Source organism: Piliocolobus tephrosceles, chromosome 10 (genome assembly GCF_002776525.5).
Source record: "Piliocolobus tephrosceles isolate RC106 chromosome 10, ASM277652v3, whole genome shotgun sequence".
In the NCBI taxonomy this organism is placed as follows: domain Eukaryota; kingdom Metazoa; phylum Chordata; class Mammalia; order Primates; family Cercopithecidae; genus Piliocolobus; species Piliocolobus tephrosceles.
Window position 1 is genome coordinate 65,068,049 of NC_045443.1, and position 18,637 is coordinate 65,086,685.

The 18,637-nt window shown below is 41.7% G+C and overlaps 1 long non-coding RNA gene across 1 annotated transcript in view; it reads left to right on the forward strand.

Annotated features, from left to right (window-relative positions):
- LOC111551229 overlaps nt 1-18,637 on the forward strand; it is an 88,187-nt gene that overhangs the window by 61,392 nt on the left and 8,158 nt on the right. Inside the window, exons 5-7 of the long non-coding RNA XR_002734300.2 lie at nt 1,247-1,959; nt 9,957-10,197; nt 18,463-18,626. This is a non-coding gene — a long non-coding RNA (uncharacterized LOC111551229). The remainder of the gene's footprint in view (nt 1-1,246; nt 1,960-9,956; nt 10,198-18,462; nt 18,627-18,637) is intronic.

Consider the following 18,637-nt stretch of genomic DNA (forward strand, 5'->3'; position numbering starts at 1 on the left):
TTTATGAGGAGATGGGTTAGAAATTCTTATAGAGACTTAATCCTTCTTGCATTAAAAACTTTTTAAATATGTGAATCATGGAATTATTTATATTTTACTTTTTTTTGAGATGGAACCTCACACTGTTGCCTGAGCTGGAATGAATGGTGCGATCTTGGCTCACTGCAACCTCGGCCTCCCAGCTTTAAGCAAATCTCTTGCCTCAGCCTCCCAAGTAGCTGGGATTACAGGCACCCACCACCACGCCCAGCTAATTTTTTGTATTTTTTAGTAGAGACTGGGTTTCACTATGTTGGCCAGGCCAGTCTGGATCTCCTGACCTCGTGATTCACCCACCTCGGCCTCCCAGAGTGCTGGGATTATAGGCATAAGCCACCATGCCCAGTCTATATTTTACTTTTTAATATCATATCCTGTACTAGAAGTATCAATGTAAACATGTTACTTCCTGTGAAATGTAAAAAATACTTGGGAAATGATTTGATAGGAAATAAATGAGATCTGGGAGCTGAAAAATGTTTTAACAAATTCAGATTTTTTCAAGATATAATTGTGTTTAAGTCTGATTACCAACAACTTGCGGTGTTTAAAGTTAGTGGGTGAGAAGTTAAGCAGTCCCTAGGTTATCGACACATCTGAAATTAACCTTTACTTAAAACCAGGATTTAGCAAAAATGACTGGTAAAGATCTCCTCCTATTTCTCTGGTTCCCACTGTGGAGAATGTGACAAGAAACAATAGAGGGGAGGAAAATGGATGAGTCTGGGGCAGCCCTGGCACCGCGGGGGCGATGCATTGTTCATTCAGTACATGGGAAAGCAAGCATATGGTAGAAGGTACTTTATAAATCCGAAAGAATTTTTTGTTATTTGTTACTATTATTTGTATTATAGTACTATGAATGAGTCTGTATTTCTCAGAGCAGATTTTTAAAAAGCAGGCTTAAACTTCAGTGAGTGTAAGTTAGGGAAAAACCAAGCATGGATTTTTTTTTTCTTTAAACATAAATGGTTGTTTAAACAATATGCAAGTTGACGGTAACCTCAGAAACATAATCTTTGAAAGTCTTCAAAAGGTGAGTCTGGGATGTCTGAACTGCATGCCTTGCTGAAGGACAGAGGCCAACTTTGCATGGTGTCAGGATCTTGTTTTGCTTAAAATCATGCAATTCTCTCAGAATCGAGCTATTTGCCTAGAATGCTAAAACGCTAGAAGCAAATGAAACATCATTTTACATGTTTTATAGAAGAATCGTCATTTTGAAAGACGTCTTCAAAACCTGAATCATCCACTAACAATGCTCAGGAGACCCTCTGAAGCAGTCAGTTGTACTTTCTGCACAAAGAGATGAAAATGTGCAGATACTGGAAAGCCCTGGCTCCTCATCTGCAGTGAAGAAGATATACTGTACACAGACACCCATATACCACTGGAAATGGATAGGATGTGTCATCCCTCAGCTCTGTATGTTTTCTTTAGAAATTCTTATTGTTTCATTAATTCAACAAATATGTATTCATCAATGACCATATGTAAGAGTGAGTCAGGAACTGTAGGAAACACAAGGGAATCGGTTATGGACCCCTTTCTTCAACAGCTTAGAGCAGGGGTCCCCAATCCCTTGGCTGTGGACGGGTGCAGGTCTGTGGCCTGTTAGGAACTGGGGCTCACAGCAGGAGGTGAGTGGTGGGCAAGTGAGCAAAGCTTCATCTGTATTTACAGCTGCTCCCTACGGCTTGCATTACCACCTGAGCTCTGCCTCCTGTCAGATCAGCGGCAGCATTAGATTCTCATAGAATCATGAACCCTATTGTAAAGTGTGCATACAGGGATTCTAGATTGCACGCTCCTTATGATAATCGAGCACCCGACGATCTGCCACCGTCTCCCATTACCCCCAGATGGGACCGTCTAGTTGCAGAAAAACAAGCTCAGGAGTCTCACTGAGTCTACATTGTGGTGAGTTGTATAATTATTTCATTACATATTACAATGTAATAATAATGGAAATAAAATGCACAATAAATGTGATACACTTGAATCATCCCCAAACCATCTCCCGCTTCCTGGTCTGTGGAAAGATTGTCTTGATGAAACTGGTTCCTCAGGCCAAAACGTTGGGGACTGCTGACCTAGAGTCTGGTCCAGGGTTTCTCAACCTCACACTGTTGTCATTTCTTTGTTGTTGGGGGTTCTGGGCATTGTAGGATCTTTAGCAGTAACCCTCGCCTCTACCTACCGGATGCCAGTAGTACCCTTGTCATGAGTTGTAGCAACCAAAACCATCTTCAACTAAATATTCCCTGGAGGACAAAATTGTCTCTATTTGACAACCGCTGGTCTTTCACAAATGGTAAAACATATGCACACTTAACACAAAGACAGCAAATGATGATTGACAAGAAAGAAATACAGATAAACAAACGCTATAGACATTCACAGGAGGCAATAATCACGTTCAGCTGAAGGCTTCCTGGACAAGGAAGTATTTACATTAGACCTTGAGGAATTCCCAGGATTTAGAAATGCAATGAAGAGAAGGGCGTTCCAGGTGGAGGAAACAGCAGATACCAAGGAATTGAGGTACACATGGAGTAGTTAGCAGTTTGGTTGGAAATCGCATCAGATGGGCTCTTGGGGCAGATCCTGGAGAATCAGATCCTCTGATTAAGGAGGGTATATTCTGCAGTGATGGGGACACAGCACAGTGCCTTAGTTCTGACTGGGACAATCCCCTATGGGTAAACTGTGGGTAAGATGTATTGGAGGTGAGAGTAGGATACTGAGAGCTTGATGACAGAGTTGCCATGGACAGTGGATTACAGAGAGGAGTCTAAGGAGACGTTGTGAGTGTCAAGGCTAGGAGAATATGGACCTTAGAAACATTTCAAAGTAAACTCAAAAAGACTAGGAGTAAAAATGAAAAAGGAATCAAATACGACCTATCTGTTTGAAGCTTGGAGGTATTATTAATAGAAATGGAAACTGTTGGAGAAAAGCAAAGTTAAGATTAGAGGGAGATAAATTCACCTGGGTCACGCTCAATTTGAGATGCCAGCAGGATATAGTGGTGAATATATCGAGGGCATTGGAAAACCCATTTCTGATGTTTGGGAGGGAGATCAGAGCAAGGGGGGGATCTTGGAACAATAGGCTGTCATGGCTGTTTCCTCCTCTCTCTGTCACTATTTCTTACTTTATTTTTCTAGCTCTTCTTTATTTTTCTTCCTCTGAATCTGTTGTTGTTACTTGTTACTTCTCTTTCTCTATTATTCTTTGAATAATAGTAAGAACAATAACAGCTGTCATTAGGTAAGCAACTATTACATTTCAGGCAAGGAATGGTTGTTTCCCGATGTCTTTTTCCTTCCTCCCACCAATGTGTTCCTTCAGCTTACCTCCAGCCAGCCCATCAGCCTCTTTTATTCCTAGAAAATACCTTACTTGTATTGCTAGTCTCATTTAACCTTTATGTAACTATCAGGTAAGGTCAAACTTATTATTTCTATTTTCAGATAAGAAAATAAAGGCCCAAATATATTAGATTGGTTCCCATGGACCTGACTGGTAGGTGCCACAGACAATATTCACACATTGATCACACACAGATTATTCTCTTTTCACTAGAACAGCTATGGGTAAATTACTGCCTGTGGGTCAAATCAGAGCCCCTCACCTGCTATTCTATAGCCTATGAGATAATAAGGGTTTTTACAGAAAAGAATCAAATAATAAATAATAATGTTTTGTGACATGGGAACATTACATGAAATTCGAATTTGTGTCCATTAAAGAAGTTTTACTGGGATACAGTCACGCTCATTTGTTTGTGTATTGGCTGTGGCTGCTCTTGCCCTACAATGGCAGGACTGACTAGATGTGACAGAAATTCTGTCTCGCAAAACCAAAAATATGACTGGGCACGATGGCTCACGCCTGTAATTCCAGTACTTTGGGAGCCCAAGGCGGCAGATCACGAGGTCAGGAGATCGAGACTATCCTGGCTAACACGGTGAAACCCTGTCTCTACTAAAAATACAAAAAAATTAGCCGGTCGTGGTGGCGGGCGCCTACAGTCCCAGCTACTTGTGAGGCTGAGGCAGGAGAATGGGGTGAACCCGGGAGGCGGAGCTTGCAGTGAGCTGAGATTGCGCCACTGCACGCCAGCCTGGGCGACAGAACGAGACTCTGTCTCAAAAAAAAAAAAAAAAAAAAAACCAAAAATATTTACTTTCTGGTCCTCTGCAGAAAAAGTTCGCCATTCCCTGCTGTGTGCTCCTTCTGGGCACATCATTGAATCTATGGATTCATCTATCGCCTCTGTGCACAAACTCTCATGCTGGAATAAAACAGAAGAAAGAGGGGAAGTGGCACCCTCCCACACACCAAGTTATTATAGTCCCACCAACAAAATCCCAACAACTCAGACAAGGAACACATTACACCTGTCAAAAAAGTGGCAGAATCTGAAGCATGGTAGTCAATGGAACCGGCCACAGTCATTGTGACACACAGTTTATCAGTGTGCCTTTTTCTTTTCCTGAGGTAGTACAAACACCGTAGATATTTTTCAAGATGCAAAATAAAAACTTGTAAAATCTATGATGACTGAGAAGAGAAAATAAATCTTATTTCAATAAAGCTGGAGGGATTAGCAGATGCCTTGAGTGCCCCCACACTGAAAGGACAGTGTGCGGTATGAACTCAATAAATATTTGCTGAAAAATGAATGTATGAAAGCAGAAAGGAGGGGCTAACCCAATACAAAAATCAGCATAAGGGAAAAGAATATTTAGGAGGTAAAACCCTGTATCAGACCATTCTTGCATTGCTGTAAAGATTGAGATTGAGTAACTTATAAAGAAAAGAGTTTTAATTGGCTCACAGTTCTGCAGGCTGCATAGAAAGCATGGTGCCAACATCTGCTTGGCTTCTAGGGGAGCCTCAGGAAGCCTACAGTCATGGGGGAAGGTGACGCAGGAGCAGGCACTTCATGTGGCAAAAGCAGGAGAGAGAGGGAGAGAGAGAGAGAGGAGTGTAGGGGGGTAAGTGCCACACCCTTTAAATGACCAGATCTCATGAGAACTCACTATCATGAAAACAGCACCACACTGTGAGGGATCCACCCCAGTAATCCAAACACCTTCTACAAGGCTCCAACACTGAGAATTACATTTTTCTTCTTTTTCTTTTTTTGAGACAGAGTCTCGCTCTGCCGCCCAGACTGGAGTGCAGTAGATCGATGTCGGCTCACTGCAACCTCCACCTCCCAGGTTCAAGAGGGAATGACATTTTAACATGAGATTTGGGAGTGATGACTAATACCCAAACTGTATCAAACCCTATACCTGAGACCTTCCTTTTCTAAGAATAAAGAAGGTCAGTGAGCTGGAGATAAACCAAAGGTACATGTTGGTGGAGAGGAGGGAGAAGGACAGGCAGGCAGGGGGCAATGACAAGCTCCAATATTCCAAGAATACTCATGTTTCAGAGTCTTTTAAAGCTTGCCTCCCAGGTGCTGAGCTTGCCTCTGAGTGCAGCTTCTAATTTTCCATTTATTTTTCCTTCTTTCATCTTCCTTCACAGAAGAGAATTTGTTCACATTTTTTTGCAAATGAGATGACAGAATGCAATGCATATTCCAATAGCATACGTGAAGAGTTTTAGATCCTCTCTAGTTTTAGAATCATGTGTAAGCTGTTTTAGGGCCTATACATATTTGCTTCAGAAATGTATCATAAACATTAATTGATAGTTTTCTATTTCATTATTGCTTTTGGAGAATTTGCTGCCCAGTTTAATAACTGAAATTCTCTAATGTAATTACTTAGTTATGGTTAATTTTCTGAACAAAATTTTAATCCTTTGGCAGGATTCACTTTAAAAAAAGATATAATCAATTCATTGCCATGTTCTTAAAGATTGGGTGCCCAGCCAGCCTTTGTGAGGCAGAACAGACTGGAATCTTTTCCACCTGTACATCTTGACCAAGTTTTCCTCAAGTATATCTTCTTTCCTTCTTCTAAATCTATTATCTTTCTTTTCCTATGGCCCTTCTCTGTCTGTTTCTCTTTACTCTGTTTTCTTTATATCCTTAATGCAGGGACAATGCTATTCATCTCTACATCCCTCACATAGTAGTTGCTCAATAAATGCTTGATATAGTGATGGATGCTTTTGTTCTCCCTTTTTGTCCTCTTTTATCCATCTGCTTCCTCACACTCCTCCTGTTTTGCTCAGAGGGAATAATATACATTTACTAAGTCATAACCTTAGTCCCTTATATGATTCTGCTTTGCAGAATAACTTTGTGCCCATCTGGTACCCATCTGGTTAGTGTCATCTTTTGGTCACACCAATCTTTACCCTGAGGATATTCAACTTCCCTAGTTTCTAGCCCTAACCCAACACTTCCCAAAGTATGTTCTGTGGAACACATTAATGAATATTAATTTGTCTAATGTAAAAAATAATTCATGATCAAATTAGAGAAATATGTTGTAAAACATTCACATTGTTTGAAGTGAGATTTTTCAAGGCTTTAATAGGTGAATGAGCAATGAGAATCTTTAAGAGTAGGGATAGAATGCAGTACTTTTTAAATGTCTGACCAAAGAATGTCTCTCCCTCTTCCCCCAACCCAGAACTTCTCAACAGATACAATTTGCAAAATGCAAAATGTTTGTCCTCCTCACTTAGGATACAGACATCTGCTGGACTAAGTTTATCCCCTGCCAGGAAAAGGGACTGAAATTGACATTGAAATTCAATAAGGGAATTAATATTTATTGAGAATCTCTTCCATTGCAGACACTATGCTAGGGACTTTGATAATATTAATAAGAATAATTGTAACAACAAAAATATACATTGACATATTTTTCTCATTTAGTACCTATCCTTCTATTAATACTATGAGGCTGATATTATTGTCATTTTATAGATAGTGAAATAGTAGCTCAGTTGGTTAACCTAGCCACGGTCAACTAGTAAGTAGATGGCAGACCCAGCATTCCAGCCTACATTTGTTTGAAACTAAAGTCAGAACACTTTCCTTTCCACTTGGCTGCTTGAGCAACTGTGGCAACCATCAGCGAACCTATCTCATATGTAACAGTAAAAATAGGTTCAAACACAATAAATTTTTTAATTAAAATTTATTTATTTTAGAGATAGAGTCTCACTTTGTTGCCCGGGCTAGAGTGCAGTGGCTCGATTTTAGTTCACTCTAACCTTGAACTCCTGTGCCCAACTGATCTTCTCACCTCAGCCTTCTGAGTAACTGGGACTACAGTTATTCAGAACTGGTCCCACCATTCAGAACTGGTCCCACCATGCCCAGCTAATTTTTAAAAGTTTTTGTAGAGTTGGGGGGGATGGGAAGGCAGAAGGTAGAGCTGGCTATGTTACCCAGGCTGGTCTTGAACTCTGGCCTCAAGTGATCCTCCCATCTCCAACTCCCAAAGCACTGAGATTACAGGCATGAGCCACCACATCTGGCAAAAACATGATATTTAAAAAGTTTTAGATGAATTTTGCATAAGGAATTAAGAGAACCAGGCAAGACTACAGGGTATCGTTGTGCAGACTGTATACTGCACCATTCGAGGGGAAGCCATGTGACTGGTATCCCCTAAAATAAAGTGTTGTCTTCAACGTCAGCAGCCATATGTGCAGCTCTGAAACAGGAACAGATTGGGAAAGGTAGTCAGGTGCCATAGTACTTGGTTTCAGATGCAAATATAAATTTTGAGCAAGAAATTAGGACAGAATGGTAACCAGTTTTAGGAAAATAATATATGTAAAAACTCACCTCGAAACAGGTAATCAAAACTTGCACATAGTACAGTAATGGCAAGAGAGGACTGATACATCCTGATAAACCAAGACTTTGGAGTCACTTTTTATTACATTCATAATGATTATGTTCCTAATATCTTTGGATTCACTCTCCTCCCTTTTTTTCTTTTTCCTTTTTTCTTTTTACCATCTTCTGTCTTTTCTAGATGTTTCATTCGAGCTGCTATGCTCCCCCATTGGTGGCTGAGCCAGTCCTGACCAGGGCAGGAAGGGTGATCAGTAGCCTCATACACAGCAGCTGGTAGAGTCTGAAGGTCACATTTTGGCCTTCCACCCAGTGTCCAATGTGCTGGGGATAAGCCTCTGAATCACAGCCTTTCCTTTCTCCTGCCATGTTGACCCAGCCATACAAGAGGCTTTCTCTGCCCAGCACACAAGTTCTTTGCTGTGACTGGTATTCTGCTGTGAAAACCAGATTACTTATTAGATTTTATCTTCAGTGAACCTTTGCCTAACTTCTGCATAGGACTGGAATATGATCTGCATACCTTTCATTACTGGCCAAGATTTTCATTGTGCATATTGGAAATCATACAGACTTTGGTGTCAGATACTCAGAGGAACTCAGTCCAGCCTTATCAATTACTGTCTGTGTCACCTAAGACAAATTGCTCAACTTTGCTGGACTTTACCCTTCTCATCTATGAAAGGGCATATTAAGGAATGGCTCACATGAAGGATATCATCTATATGGGTTTTTATTACTCCTTCCTTGTTTTTCTGAGGAGGTCCCATGAAGTAGATATTGGTTAGAATGTTTTCAGTTGCAGGGAAATGATGACTCAATTCAAAGTAATTTAAATAGAGAGGATATTTCTTGGCTCATACAAAACAAAATCCAGAGGTAGGACAGCCACAAATCTTGTTGATCCTCCTGTTTAATTATGTCATCAATAAACAAGGGTCCTTCTGTCTCTCCACACAACAATCCACAAGGAAGACTTCATCCTAAGGTAAATGCTCTACTTAGTAGTATGGTGGCTTTGAGTAACAATCAGTATCATGCGCTTCTCTGTTCACTTCTGGAGGGAAAATCAACATTTCTCACTGATCTTTGGAGCCCAAGTTCTTCCTGTTCATTTCCTTGGACCAATTTAAGTCATATGCTCTTCTTGAGTCAATAATTTTAGTAGGGAAAGGCTAGATGCTGACTAGTCTAGTTCCCGAACCACCACTGGTTAATGAATCACCATGATTGACTAAGACCAGTAAAAACCAGTCCTAACTTTATTGCAGGTATCTAATGTGGAAGGGGTGGGGCGAATGTTGAAGAATCAGACTGTGCAGGGTGAAATGCTCGAGCTTTGGTTTATATCCCTACTTGGCAAGTACCAATGGGGTTACAATTTCTGAACTGCAATTTATCCATCTAGAAATGGGGGATAAAAATAGTACCTCTCTCACTGGGTAGCTTCACAAGATTTGTGACACCCTTAGCCCAGAGCCCAGCAAATTGTTTACACATTCTAGGTGTTATTCTTTCTTTATATGCCTAGAAATGTGGTGCCACTTGCTATATTTGGTTGTTACTCGATTCCTGATTTCTACCATGGACTCCTCTGTACCAGGGTTGCTGAATTCTATCTGAACATTTCATGCCGTCTCTACATTGTACCTCTGACAGTTCGGCTGCTCAGGAAGGGTTGACTGGATTAGTCCCTTCTCTCTTTCAGTACTGCCCCATCAAATCTAGACTTAAAACTCTTAAGTCCTCCCCAGTGACACAGGGTATTGAGGTCCCAGCTTGCTTTGTGCCAGAGTGTGATGGTTGGTTTTGAGCATCAACTTGGCCAGATTAAGAGGCACCCAGATAGCTGGCAAAACATTATTTATTCTCACTACTTCAGTAGGCACTAAACTTGTTCCTCTTATGGAACAAAGCTTCTTTGCTTTGATAGCAAAGTCAGGTGACTTGGAGTTTGATTAGAATGATTGGGCTACCTAAGGTGTGAGGATGCTTGCAGAGATTGGCACGTAAGTCAGTGGACTGAGTGGAGAATATCCACCTTCAATGTGGGTAGGCACTCTCCAGTTTGCTGAGGGCCTAGATGGAACAAAATGGGAGAGGAAGGATGACTTCTTGCTCTCTCTTCCAGAGCCAGGATGCCCATCTTCTCCTGCCCATGGAGGTTAGACCCCAGATTCTCCCGTCTTTGGACTCCAGCACTCACACCAGTGGACCCTTGGGCTCTTGGACCTTTGGCCTTGAACTGAGATTTACACCATTGTCTTCCTTGCTTCTAAAGCCTTCAGATTTGGACTGAGCACGCTGCCGGCTTCCCTCGTTCTTCAGCTCACCGACAGTCTATCATGGGACTTCTCAGCCTCCATAATCAAGTAAACTAATTCCCCTGATAAATTCATTTTCCTCTCTGTCTCTCTCTCTACATATATACATATATATATACATATTCTATTGGTTCTGTGTCTGTGGCAAACCCTGACTAAATCACAGAGCAAACTCATATTTTGATAATTTTCTTGGTAAGCAAGAAATGATAAGTAATGATCATGAACAACTAACTTGGCAACCAGGAACCTCTATCTATGCCAGCACTAAATGTCTCCTATTGTTCTCATTGCTAAGATGCCTACTACCCACAAGGGAATATTTGCCTGTGACACCTGCTTTTAGGCTAGACCTACTTTATTCATATCCGAAACAGTATCATTATTGCATTGCTTAGAGTCTTGTTTCTTCTTGGAGATAGTGTTGTCAAATATTACACATCCTCACCTGTTTTTAAATTCCCATGGGTTGTACCACTTCTTAAATAGGGTCTTCCTCTTTTGCTGTGTCACTGTTACCTTGAAATATCAAACATATTTGATATTATTTTTTCCATTTACTTTCTTTGATAGCATGCACATTTTTTTAGTCTAGCCAGTTATATTCTGAAAGATGTAGTGAATTCCATAGGTTTGTTATGTTCTCATGTTTTACTTTCTAATCCTTTGTTTCTCTTTCTTGGTCCTCCCCATGGTAGCTTGGAAGTGGCACACAACTGCAGCCCTTTAAAAAAGTAGACTATGCTTGTGAATAGCTCATGACAATGGCTGTTGGCTGTCCAAACCATTCTAAAAGGATATGGTGTCTAGTCTGTTGTGAAAGTCCAGGGAGACCCAAAGGCTATAGTGGCAGTTTCAAGCTGGCATATGGATAGGAGTAAAGGTTACTAACAGATGGTAGCTGGAGTTAGAAGCAAATATTTTCATTTTCAAAACAGCAGACATAGCACCAGGCACCTAACGGCAGCGTATCACATTGCAGTGAGGGAAACCTGAGCTCAGTGGTAGGCTTTGGCATCACACAAGAGGAGTGGCAAGCTGTCCACAAAGGCAGCATTTGGGAGGGCAAGCCTCTCCTCCCTGGGCCACGATCACAGATGTGCACTGCTGGCGGAGATCCTGCTGGCTAGGATATAGGTCTGCGAGGGAAGTGGTGTCCTGAGGGCCCAGCCTTAGGACACTTACCCAGCCATAGGGCTGGGCTTTAGCCACAGATTATATACAGAAATGGCACCAGACAAATGTTGAAAAGAGAATGTTCCTCCCCTCGTTCCCAGAATTTTGTCTTAAAGAGTAACACATCCTACTTGTACATATGAAGGAGAGATACCAAAATCTAGGCAACAGTTACTGCTGAATTATCAGAAGACCAAAGATAGGGGGTGTTTTACTCACCTTAATCTATTGATGTTACTTTTCCCACTTTATACTGACTTGCGTGCAGCTGCCCCCAGGAAGCACGATGGCCACCTAGAGTCCAGTGTTGTTGAAAAGAATCACAGCTGCGTACTTTGATATAGACAAGAAAGACAGAGTTGAGTACAGTTAGGGCAGCCTTGTGCATGCAGCGCGTGTGCACATATGGGAGACACACTTCTCAAAAGCAGACAGTGTAGACAACACAGCCCTCTTGTGATGAGAGCAGCATGGCCTTTTTGCTTGACTTTGAGGCTGTGCCGTAAGGGTGCTTCTCTTTCCAAGCCTATTGGAATCTATAAACTTTCTGGGACCTTGGTCCTTGGCATTTCTGCCTGGGGGTTTTGCTTAGAGGATTCTGCTGCTTATCTTGCTCACTCCTGATGGCTCACAGTCTCTCTTCTGCTTACTTTTGTATCAGGGCTGAGCTTCTGTGACTCTTTCTGCCCTCCAGCCACTGTAGAAGTTATAAGCCCTCAGGAGAGAGCAGAAAGATTATTAAAGGGATGAGCCTCTGAAATTGTACGAATCTGGGGCTTTGGGGAGCCAAGCTTGATTTACATTGGAGCTTTGCTAGAATCATTTCCCACTGACATATTCAGGAGGCTGTTGGAAGCGTCCACTGCCCTCTTCCTTTTCAAGGTAGCTATTTCTGAAAGTTAATGAACCTAGGATAGTTCCCTCCTTTGGAGCTTGAGAGAGGCCCGGAATTTGTCTTTTTAGAATGACCCATATCCTGGAAAATGGGGAAGACACATCCTCATCTTCACCCTCTTTTATCTTAGTAGGCTCATTTTTTTCTTCAACTCACTTGATAATAATTTAACTCCCCCTTTTGTAGATTTATTAATGCACATATTAATTGCTTGTTTTGTACAAATTGCTATGTTAGGGACTCTGAAGAAAATAAAGAAGTAGAAAACTCAGTCTTTGACCTCAAGGAATTTGCAATCTTAATGTGATTATAAAACTTGAAATGATAACTGACACATGTGAGACTACGTTAAGTCTCAGATGACTGGAATAGGTGGTAAATGCCGTGAGAATTTTGGCACATATTTCCTTTTCTCTCATCTCTGTCTTTAGAGTTAAGTAGTGTGAGTCTGAATCTTGAGTTCACCAACACTCCTGTGTGGCCTTGGACAAGTCACTTGTCCTTTCTAAGCCTCAGTTTTTCATCTGCAAAAGGGGAAGAAATAATACAAACTTCTCAGGAGTTGACTGAGTTAAATAAATTAATGTATAAAAAGCATTTAACACCTTGCCTTGCACATACGAGTGCTCAATAAAAACCGGTATTATTGTTAGTTACCTAGCAGTTTTATTGACTCCTCAATGCTATGAGTAGGCACATGAGAGACACAGATTGCATGGCTAATATAACATTTTCAGACTTTTCAATGATGTCTGCCTCTATGGAGCTGCAATAATATTTAAACTCTCAGTATCCCTTACTTTTCACTCTCTCCATGGTTTAATCACTAAAATGAATATGGAGTGATTAAATAAGTTGACCCAAGGCTTTACCAAATGAAGTGGTCCAGACCCTGGACAGCTATGGATAAGGATAGAGTCAGAGGGGAGGGGCAGCATTCCTAACAGAGGAAAGATATTTCACGAAGCCAGCACCAATTCCTGCATTCATGGAGGATGGTGGGAGAGAAGGAACATACAGGAGTTCCTAAGTCTTGTTTTAACCTGTTGCCATGTTATATTTCTGTCCCTTAATTTAGTAGAAAATCCTTTTTTTTTCTTTTTGTGACAGAGTCTTGCTCTGTTGCCCAGGCTGGAGTGCAGTGGCATGATCTTGGCTCACTGCAACCTCTACCTCCCAGGTTCAAGCGATTTTCCTACCTCAGCCTCCTGAGTAGCGGGGATTACAGGTGTGCACCACCACACCTGGCTAATTTTTGTATTTTTAGTAGAGATGTTGGCCAGGCTGGTCTCGAACTCCTGACCTCAGGTGATCTACCTGCCTCAGCCTCCCAAAGTGCTGGGATTACAGGCAGGAGCCACCGCGCCTGACTAAAAATCTTTTTATCATAATACTTGTAAGTACTGGTGCCCCAGGAATAGGGGCTGTGAGGACACAGATTATGAATGTTAATAGACATAGAAGTAAAACTCTCCCCTCCTAGGCTTTAAAACATCCCTAAAACTCACCACCACTGTCTTGCTCAGTGCGGACTTGGTAACTAACAGCTTCATGGGAAGATTTCCTTTTGCCTTTGAAAAGTGCTCTCCCGGTGGCTTTGGGAAATAGTTGATTCCTCTCCCACAGGCCAGCGGTTCCCTTTTCCCACAGGAAGCCCGCAGAAGCAGCAGATGGGAAGCCAGGGAGGTTTTGAAAGCTGATTCTGTTTGCGCTTTACCCATCGCTCCCTTTGAAGGTACTGTGGAAAAGAGAGCCCATAGCAGAGGTTCTAACAACTCTCCAGTTAGTTTTCAAAATGATTCAGCCTATGAAATTGTTTCCAGGCCACAGGGCTTTTCCCAGCTCTTCCCAGACTGTGAGCTCAAAGCAAGGACAGCAAAGGACAGAGCTCAGACAACGCTCCCAGTCCGTTTCTGGGAATGTGCTGTCTCCCCTTAGGCAGAACAGTTTACTCGGAACCTGTACTACTCTTCAGGGCTGGTTTATTAGCATGCACCCTAAGGCCTTTCACCTGGCAGCCAGAAGGGCATTTAGTATCAATACAGGACCTCCCAGTTAGGTGTTTAGCATAATATCCAAATGAACTTCTAGCCAGCCAGAAATATGGGGATCCAAGGATACAACCAAAAGATGTTTATATGTCATTAAACTGGTGACCCAGTAACAAACCACACCATCCAAAGAGGGTGAGTGTGTGTGTGTGTGTGTGTGCATACACAGAATTATATAAATTTCACATGAATAGCACAATTACACTGTATTTTGGGGGGCTTCGAAGTATTCAATTATTTAATGCTGATGTATAAATCATCTCACAACTTTTGTAACCTTGATTTGGCATTCTTCATATACACACACAACACACACACATACACACACACACACATATATATGTATAGTATACTTGCAGCCTAGAAGCTGAGAGTGACCTAGGACTGCTTTTTGTGTTTAAGAGGCCTGGGTATGCAGCAAAAATTGCAGCAAGTCTTAGTTATGCTGACAATAAACTAAGAATACAAGGTACCCAATATGGCAAGTACAAGGGTATTTATGGCAACAAGAAGCCAAATTAATCAAAATGGGAACTGTTTTGGAAATCTAGATGGAACATTGTCATAAATATAGATGTTTGGAACTTTCTTCTGGAAAGTGAAGCTCACTCTAACACCAGGGAGAGTTCTCATCACCCCCCTTTTCCTCAGCATTGGCAGGTCATTTTAATCTCTTAAAAATCATGTCATTTTGCATTCATCCATTTCTCATTTCACAGCTCCTACTATGCACCAGATACAGTGGATGTAAAAGCTACTTGTACGTTGTTTGGTTCTATTAAACATTAATGATTGTGATTAAGAGTTTAGTACAGACTGCATTCAATGACAGCTATGGTATGGAGTTCTGCAAATCTCAGAGACTAGACCTACTAGTAACTTGAAATATGTCAATATTCTTATGTGAACCTAATCAAACACCAACAGGGAGGATTGCCTCCCCGAGTTGAGGACCGCAGTGTTTGCTACTTAAGTGCACAGGGCTGAGCGTTTGGCTCTGAGAGGTGTTTTGGAAATATTTGAATTGGCCTAAATTCTCACCTATGAGGCAAGACTGCACTCTTGATGTAGATTGTTTGCTGTGGTTGCAGTTGCCGACCCTGCTCCTCTCACTTTAAAAGATATGCTTGGAGAGGCTGTTCTCCCCTTCTGTGTGTGCCAAAGGGACACCTTCAGCAGCAAAGAGTTGGAAAGCAAGCGTGTGTGTCTGGGGTGAGGGGAGAATGAAGTGGGGGAAGTGACCCTACTTCTCTGATCGAGATTCCAGGGAGGAGATAAAATGCCCTTTAAGAAAACAAGATATTAGCCATTAGGTCTACAAAGATGCATTTCACCGAAAGAGGAACTTCTCTTTGTTCAGGGGAAATACTTTTTTTTTTTTAAAAAAAAGGTCCTGATTCCAGTTGTTACTCAAGTCATTTCCTAATTATGACTGACTGTGGTATAGACCTCTGTGAATCCCCTGACGTGCTCAGAGAACTGAAACCCAACATTTAAGAAGATTTGAGATCAAAAGTATAACTTTGTTAAGTCAACTTAAGATGACGTGTTCTGGAAAAAGGCACATTGAGTCTGTGGATAAGAAATAATAATTACATACCTGGAGAAGCAAAAGGAGAAGAAAAGGGGACTGGTTCATTTATCCCATTACAGATGCAGTGTCTTCTAGCTTATCTTCATATCATTTCTTTTCTTATTTGGTCTGCTGTGCCTTCCACGGGGTTATTCACCAAAGAGTGAATTGTGTCATTCTCTGGGTCTCATGAAAACTAGAAATAGAAAACCTAATCCTAAATTCTTCTCTTTGAAGAAAACACCTTTCTGAAAGGCTTCTCAGGAGATGCAGAGAGCTGTAGTTTTGAGTCTGTGTGTCAGAGCCATTCCCCTTCTCTCTCCCACTTTCTAGACTCCAAATTTCTATGGTGATATTTCCTCTTCACAGTGATCGACAGGAATAATAATCATCATCATCATCACCATCATCATCATCATCATGGCAATGTTAACAGAAGAAGCAAACAGTAATAACTCAGGGCTAAAGAAGCCTTCATACTAAATAATTTCAAATCTACAGAACAACTTCAGCTTTACCTCCTGAGATGCTATCTTGTAGCAGGACTTTTTTTTTCTTTTTTAATTTTGCATGGTGTAAAGTTACTAATTATGTAACTTGAGAATTAGATATGTTTCCAGTTTCCATTATCATCCTACAGAGAAACAGAACACTGAATTCTAGTGCCCAATGTATCATTTAGAGTGCAACATCAGTTCTTCAAAGAAAACCATTATGTCTTGGGCTGGGGAAGAAGCAGTGAAAATCACAGTTTACATGAATCATCTGATCACTGTCTAGGTTAAAATGGGTCATTCTCTACCTTTACTGAGTTCACTTAGGAAAAAGAAAAGAAAAAGAAAATGGGTTTTCTCCTGGTTTTGTTATTGCTGTGATGTTCCTTTCTTTGCCATGCTAATGGCTTCCTGCATGTGTATGTGGGTGTCTATTAATTCACTCATTTGCACTTTGTGTCTGTAGCATGCTTGTCTAATCTATGTCTACCTCAGGGACCTTAGGGCCAAGGCCATCACCTGTAGCTCTATGGACATGGACAGTGCCCTGCACAACCCGACTGTTACAGGGCAGTGAATCCTTGAATGAAAGTCTGTACACTGCCAAGTTTAATACGGTCTCTAACATAAAAGAAAAAAAAAAAGCCATCCTCTTTCTCTTGTGCAAGGAAATGGGTTAGGTTAAGCAAGAACAAAGTTCTTAGATAAGATGGAAGGGGTCGATTGAGGAAGTGGTGATGTTTTTCTCTTTGGTGGTCAGTGGGATTTTAACAAAGAATCAGAGGTAGTGCTGCCTGGCCTTAGGTGGATGAGGTAGTTTTATAGCCTGAGTGTAGGCCGGGGAGTATCCAAAGACCTCAAGGCAGCTAGGGAGTACTGGGGCCTGAGCAGGAGGTGACCCTCCCTGTCCTGGGTCACCCTAGCTGTACTTTTCTCTTTGGTTGGAAACCCTTTGGTTCTAGCAATGCTACCGCCATCTCTCAGAGTGAGTGTAGCCAGGGGAACCAAAGAAACTCAACCTCTTCATCTGCTTTGCATTTTCTGCATTTACGGTTTTCCCACACTTTTAATATCTTGAATCATGCAACCTTATGCATTCTGCTAGAACTTTCAGGTAGTAGCAGAGCTTCTAATTTGATTCTATTTTAATTGTTTTGGGGTTGTGCCTAGACATGGACATTTTTATAAAGCTCTCCATTGAGAGCTTACCATTTCTTGAGAGTTGAGAAAGGCTAGGATGAAGCCAGTGAGTGAGCTAGGGTTTAAATCCAGACTGCCAATTTGGGGCTCTTGACTATCTACCTGCCCATTCTGCATTCTTGCCCATTCTGTATCACCAGTGCACTCCTTCCAGCACTTTATTCCTCCCAATTCTTTACAAAACTCCATTGGACATCCTTCAGTATGGCCACTCTTAAAGTTGGAGACCCCTCTTGGCAACTAGAACAATATGTATGGGAAGGGGCAGATTGCTTGGCTGGGCTAATTGCCTTCATATGACCTAGTGCTCCTTCTTATGGGACAGGCAAGCCACTCTGCCCCCTCCCCAGGACCTCCAATTTAGTTGGTGCTGTCAGACCAATCCTTGCCTTTAAGAGTATCGTGAGGTCTGTACCTATACTTAGGATGATTCAAACATTGTCCAAATGCAATCCGAATGCCTTTATGGAATGCTAGATTCCAACTATGCATCAAAGCTGGCAGAGGAACTGTTGGCAGCTTGTCGCTCAATCTGGACTTACAGGAAAAATGATCAGAGAATGCAGTTTTGCTAGTGAGATGAGCAACAGCAGAAACTGTACTAAGTGAAGCAATTTGAAGGTTGGGGATTAGTAGGTCTGTGTCTTTTGACTAGACTGCTACAGTTTAATAACTGAGAAGCATACACTGGGTTATGTATTGAGATTCATGTATGCTTCTCATACGTGAATTCATGTGTGAGAAATCCTGCTATGGTTTGAATGTCCCCTCCAAAACTCATGTTGAAACTTTATCTGCAATGTGGCAGTATTGAGGGTTGGGGCCTTTAAGAGGTGTTTAGGTCGTGAGGGCAGACCTGAGAATAGATTAATCTATTCATAGATCCTTGGATGAATGGGTTAAAGGACTAATGGATTATCACAGGTGTGGAACGGCTTTGTAAGAGGAAGTGAAACCTGAGCCGGCGCGCTGAGCACCCTTGCTCTGTGGTTCCCTGTGCTGCTGGGGATGCTGCAGAGGCCCCACCAACAAGTCCCCATCTCACCAGACATGTCCCTGTGACCTTGGACTTCTCAGCCTGCATTACTGTAAGAAGTAA